The sequence below is a fragment of the Olea europaea genome, unplaced genomic scaffold, assembly GCF_002742605.1.
Source record: "Olea europaea var. sylvestris unplaced genomic scaffold, O_europaea_v1 scaffold876, whole genome shotgun sequence".
NCBI lineage: Eukaryota > Viridiplantae > Streptophyta > Magnoliopsida > Lamiales > Oleaceae > Olea > Olea europaea.
In genome coordinates this window covers 56,851-62,714 of record NW_019267219.1, presented here as the reverse complement: position 1 = coordinate 62,714, position 5,864 = coordinate 56,851, and the positions used below count along the sequence as shown (strand labels likewise).

The window sequence follows — 5,864 nt, the reverse complement described above, 5'->3', positions numbered from 1 at the left end:
AATGCATAACTACACTTAAAACGATGGATGGTCTTCATGAGTGGCTGGTCATGCCTTTTGGATTAACCAATGCTCCAAGTACTTTTATGACGGTGATTAGATAGGCCCATATTTTTTATGGGTCAATTCATTTCGTCTACTTTGATGATATTCTTGTGTACAGTAAAATTAGGGAATAATATCGAGATCATTTGACACATGTTTGTTTTACACTTAGTGTAACAAGCTTGTATGCTAATGTGAAGAAGTGTTCTTTCATTACTGATAGAGTTGTTTTCCTAGGGTTCATTGTCTCTGTATGGAGTATCTATTGACCCCGTAAAGATTCTGGCAATTGTTGGCTTGCCTGAATACAAAAATATGCATGACGTTGAGTGTTTTCACGGGTTAGCTAGCTTTTTTCGTCGTTTCATCAAGGGGTTTAGCACGATCATGGCTCTTATCACGGAGTGCATGAAGAGAGTGAAATTTCATTGGACCCATGAAGGGGCTAAGGCTTTTAAGTTGATCAAAAAGTGAATGACAATAGCTCCTGTCATGTGACTTTCTAATTTTTCCAAAGTTTTTGAGTTCCAATGTGATGCGTTAATGGTAGGAAAAGGTGGAGTTTTGAGTTAGCAATGCCATCCCATTGCTTATTTTAGGAGAAATTAAATTATGCCAAACAACGATACTCGACTTATGATAAAAAGTAGTATGCAGTTGTACAAGCATTGCGCTATTAATGTCGTTGCTTGTTACCTAGGAATTTGTCCTCTATTTGGACCGTGAGGCCCTTCTCTTCTTTAATTTCTAGAAAAAGTTGAATTCTAAGCATGGCAGTTGAATTCCATATTTACAGGCCTATTATTTCGTTTTGAAGCATAAAAAGGTTACTGAAATCGAAGCAGCTGATACTTTAAGCCATTACTCTCTCTCTTGTCCATCATGAGCCTCAAGATCATAGGCTTTAAAAGACTTAAGAAAGAGTATATATCACGTCTCATTTTCAAAGACATTTTTCTTGCCTTACAAAATGGGAATATAGATACTACTGATGGTTTTCGTCTGGAGGAGGACTGTCTTTTTAGATCCATTAAGTTGTGCGTCAAGGCGAGACTACAATTTGGGAAAGTCACGCCAATAGCTTGGCTAGACATTCTAAGTGTGATATTTCTACATCTTTAGTGTAAAATCGAAGACCATTTATGATAAATCTAGAATATGACATGCATTGGTATCTATGACCACGTGTAAGACACATCAAATTGTTCGTAACATTGTTCACCAACATCTGACATTTAATATGTTTTTATTTTAAAAATGTTAGAATTAAAATAACTAATAAAACTGCTAGACTTATATTTTTGTGTGTGTATATCATCTAACCAGGCAGAAAAGAATAAATTTGCTTCTTATGCAATAAAGTCTCATTTCTTTCTAATCACTTGTCAAAACTCTTGAGTTCATCCATATGCATCCTAGGTAAACACAATATATCAAAAATAAATATTGTAAAACAACTTCAAATTTATCGAAGTAGATATTTAATAAACATAATCTATGTATGGTTGAACTTCTATATTACTTAACAACACACAGTGACGAGCAACTTTCAACAAGTCACCAGATAGTACAAGAGGCTTCCCTTTATATATTTACACCCTAAACCAAGAAATCATTCTCATATTCTTCATTGCCTACAAGCTTAGAGCCTATTTTAGATACTTGTGTTATGTATTTGCTACAAACCATTGCATTTTCTTCAACAATATAACGTTTAGCTCTATATCCTTCAGGCTGTGCACGATTCATAATATACCCTTTCAACTCTTTCATATACTTATACATACAAATATATAAAACATATAAGATCAATTTGATAATGAATTTAGCTTTTGGAATAACTTGAAGGAGTACTACCTCTCAAATGGGTACATACAACGATATTGTACTGGTCCACATAAACAAACTTCTCTTCCAATATGGATAGTCAAATGAACTATTATATTAAAAAAAGGAAGGTGAAAAGTACATTTCCAACATGTATACAGTTTCTATCACATCCTCCTCTAATTGTTCGACATTATTTCTTTTCACAACTCTTTGACATATTCCATTGAAAAATAAACACAAATTCAAAATGGAGTTCCTTGGTTCTTTAGGTAGACATCCCCTCGATGCAACTGGTAATAATTGTTGCATTAAAATGTGACAATCATACGACTTCAGTCCAACTATCTTACATTCTTCCACCGAAATGCAATTTCTAATATTAAATCCATAACCATCGGTATTCTCAAGTTGGCAAGCCTTTTGTAAAATATTTGTCGTTCAGGTTTTGATAAGGTGTGAAGAGCAGCGGGTAGGTAGAATTTTTTTCCTTTACTCTTTGGATGTAAATCATGCCTAATGTTCATAGCTTCAAAGTCCTTATGAGAGTTAATGCCTTTTTTTAGATTTTCCTTTAACATCCAAAAGTCTACCAAAAATGCTATCACAAATATTATTTTCCATGTCCATCACATCCAAAATGTGATGTACAAGTAGGGTCTGCAAATCAAATATTAATTGTGTTATGATAATCTAAATCTAAATCTCAATCATTTCTTGTTGCCTCTCTTTTTGAAACCCTATATTCCTCCAATTGAGTCCCTACCATCCCATTTCTTCTTAATGATATTGGTCTTATACAATTCCACTGTATTCCAATCCCCATTTCTAAAGTGGGATGGTGTAGAAGTCCTAAAAAATGTATCACATTGTAGTAGTTTCGAAAGTTGTCTTGAATGTCCTGTGGTAACCATAAGTTATCCAAAAGTTGGAGATATTTGGAATTGGAAAAAGTTGCAACTCAAGAACTGGTGATTCTCATAATACATGGCTGGCTGATGAAACAACTCCCTAATGCAGAGAATAACATAGTCAAATTTATCAACTTCGTTGATGTAGAGATATTATAAGTTAGGAATGCCATCTTTAGCCAAAATGAGAAAGGGTGATCATATCACAAAAATGTGAAGTTGTAACTCACGTACTTTGAAACCATCAAAATGTTTACGAGGAATGACAATCAGAGTCTCACCTAAAACTAAAGAAGAAATCCATGGCAAATATTGATTCATGTTTTAGTTCCATTCTTTCTAAACATACCCAACATGTTCAATGTATAATGTGTTAACACTTTTGTAAAATATGACGACACATGCTAAAACCTTACAACTTCAAATGTACAAGTAATTAACTAGACAAGAAGCATATACATAAAGGGAAAAAATTTAAATTAAACTGTAAACGTAGCAAGCAGGACATATTGCTTCCAATTTCAACCAGGAGGATAAATAAAAAGAGTCTAACCCAAGGGATGCTTTTCATTTTACTAAAACTATATGGAAATTTTCATTCTAAGAAAAATGGTGTAGTGCTTAAATAATCCTGAACAAGACATCTTGGATAAGTTGTTCTCTTTAGTCCTTAACCATTTTATGTAATATATCATTCTATGATACTTTGTGGTCACCAAATCACTCTAATTTACAAGTTTTGAACGTTTTCTTCACTAGTTGATCTTATGATTACTAATGTAAATGGAGATATCAAATAAGTTTATGATAGAATCAAAACAAAATATCCACAAAGAATAACTGAGTTTATAGTTGGGGCAAATTATCAAACACCTTGAACCCATTAAATTGCACGATAATAGAAAGACAAATGAATTAAGGGAAAAAAAATACAAAACTAATGATGGCAAATAATAATTCACACGAACTATTCTATTATACATAGCTAGTGAGTTATCATTGTTTCTAACAACTCAAATAGTGTGGCTTTATCTTGAATTCTATATGCAAAAGAAATTTAAGATCACAACAGCATGTTATCTTGGAGTTCATCAAATCCACGCAATGTATCCTCTTCATGGTTGTATTTTGAAATTTCCATGATTGTCAATTAATCAAATGATTAGGAATTATAATTAACGGCCGCTTAGTGTTAGCTCTCAGTTACAAAGAATGAGGGGAATTTATAGAACTAGTAGTTTTGATTTACTTTTGCTTTTTATCAAGTATTTATAAATTATAACATAATGATGAGTATTTATTGAAATATTTTTATTTACTTTGTTATATATGATTTTTCCCCTAATTTTTTTGAGGTCCTTTAGATCTTCCGGTTCTAGGCGATGGCCTACTTCACCTTGGACTAGGGCAGGCCTATTGTGTTTCTAGTACGTTCAATGGGTATTAATTTTTTGGAAAAATTACATAAAACCTTACATTTTAATTATATTATTTAAAACTAAAGAAAATTAATTCTAATTTAAAAAATCGGGAGATAATTAAAAATTATTAAATTAATCAATACAAAATTAATATGAAAAATATCTAATCAAATCTTTTCACCCACCCTACCTCTTTCCATTCCAACAAATTTCCCAATCCCTAATCATTTTAACATATCCCTTCTCTCTGTATATTTCTCCATTCTCTTCTCTCTCTTAACCACACACTACCATCGAAGCGCCATCATCACTGGGCTCAAGACGCCTTCGGCCGGTCAATGTCTTCGATCTGCGATCACTGAAGGAAAAAGGAAAGAAGCGCCAACATGCGATGTGTAGTCTTCGATTTGCAGGAAAAAGGCGCCTCGGGTAGTGTTGCACGCAAATGTGAAAAAAAAATGTGTACTACGTATACATTTTACCCTATATATTTTCAATAATTTTATTTGTTAATTGTCAGTTTCTAAGTTGTGATGTGATATTTGAATTCAAAATGCTCAAAAGGGATAAAATATTACCAAAAATCTAAATTCATGTTCTTAAGTTGTGGATATAAAGTTGTCGTTACCTTTTAAACTTGAAACTTTCAATCAATCCTAATTAGTATTTAAAAGCTCGATTTTAAATAAATTCCAACAATGAACAAAATTTCTTTTCGAGTTTTATGTAATTTATTATACCCTTGTAGGTTGAGAAGTGCTTGATACCTCTATCTACTTTAGAAATATACTCAGAAGTTGTTAGCTTTCTTCCTTTGTGTCCTTGGAATAATGTTACCAAGAAAAGGATTTTTGAATTTTCTTGCTGTGGATGTTTTATTGAAGCTATGGGATTTCAAACATAATTTCTTGAGCCAAGAATAACACTCATCTAGTCAGCAGCATTTGAAGGTACTTTGGTTTTTGTTTAACATAATTCAAAACTTTCAGCTAACTAAAGTAGTCCTCAGGTCTGAGGGAAAATAATTGATTTTCATAGATTAATTTCACTATCTTATTTATAGATCTTGTTTCAATTTTATTTTTCTTTCAGAGGGACTCCAATGTAAGACTTGTGGTAAACCCCCAGAGGGTCATTTTTTCTATTACGCACATTATAACAAGCAACTAACTATTAAAGCTAGACATCTTCCTATTGACAAAGGCCTGGTGAAATTGAAGTAAAGCTTTGGATGTAGATTTGCTGTGGTCAATGTAGTCATAGATGTCCTATGTTGTTCTATTGATAATAAATGATTTTGATTTCAAGGATTTGGTTGTAATGTATCGACTTACATAACATCACATATCTATTCACTCCTTGTCATATGCAAACTATTATATTTCAAATTTGGTCGATGCCCCTGCTGTTATGTCACAACCTATATGCCATTGCAATGGTCATAGAACAAATTGCATTGTGTGGATACTGTTTAGCTTTCAAACTTCTCGAGAACTACTGATAAAGGTAATGAAACTGGAGTTTTTAACCAGAAAACATCAGTTTCTTCTGTCATATGCAGTAAAGGCATGAACTAGATAAGAAGAGTGGGAGTGGGGTGGAAAGTGGGTTGGATTGGAATGGGGTGGGAAGGGAAGGGAAGGAAGTGGAGTGTTTGTGA

At 32.9% G+C, this 5,864-nt stretch overlaps 1 long non-coding RNA gene across 1 annotated transcript; it reads left to right on the top strand.

The window, feature by feature from the left end:
- Positions 1-4,408: 4,408 nt before the first annotated feature.
- Positions 4,409-5,569, top strand: LOC111392055. Its single transcript, XR_002702205.1, has 2 exons — positions 4,409-5,154; positions 5,297-5,569. It is a non-coding gene; the product is annotated as an uncharacterized LOC111392055 (long non-coding RNA).
- The last annotated feature ends 295 nt before the right edge of the window (positions 5,570-5,864 follow it).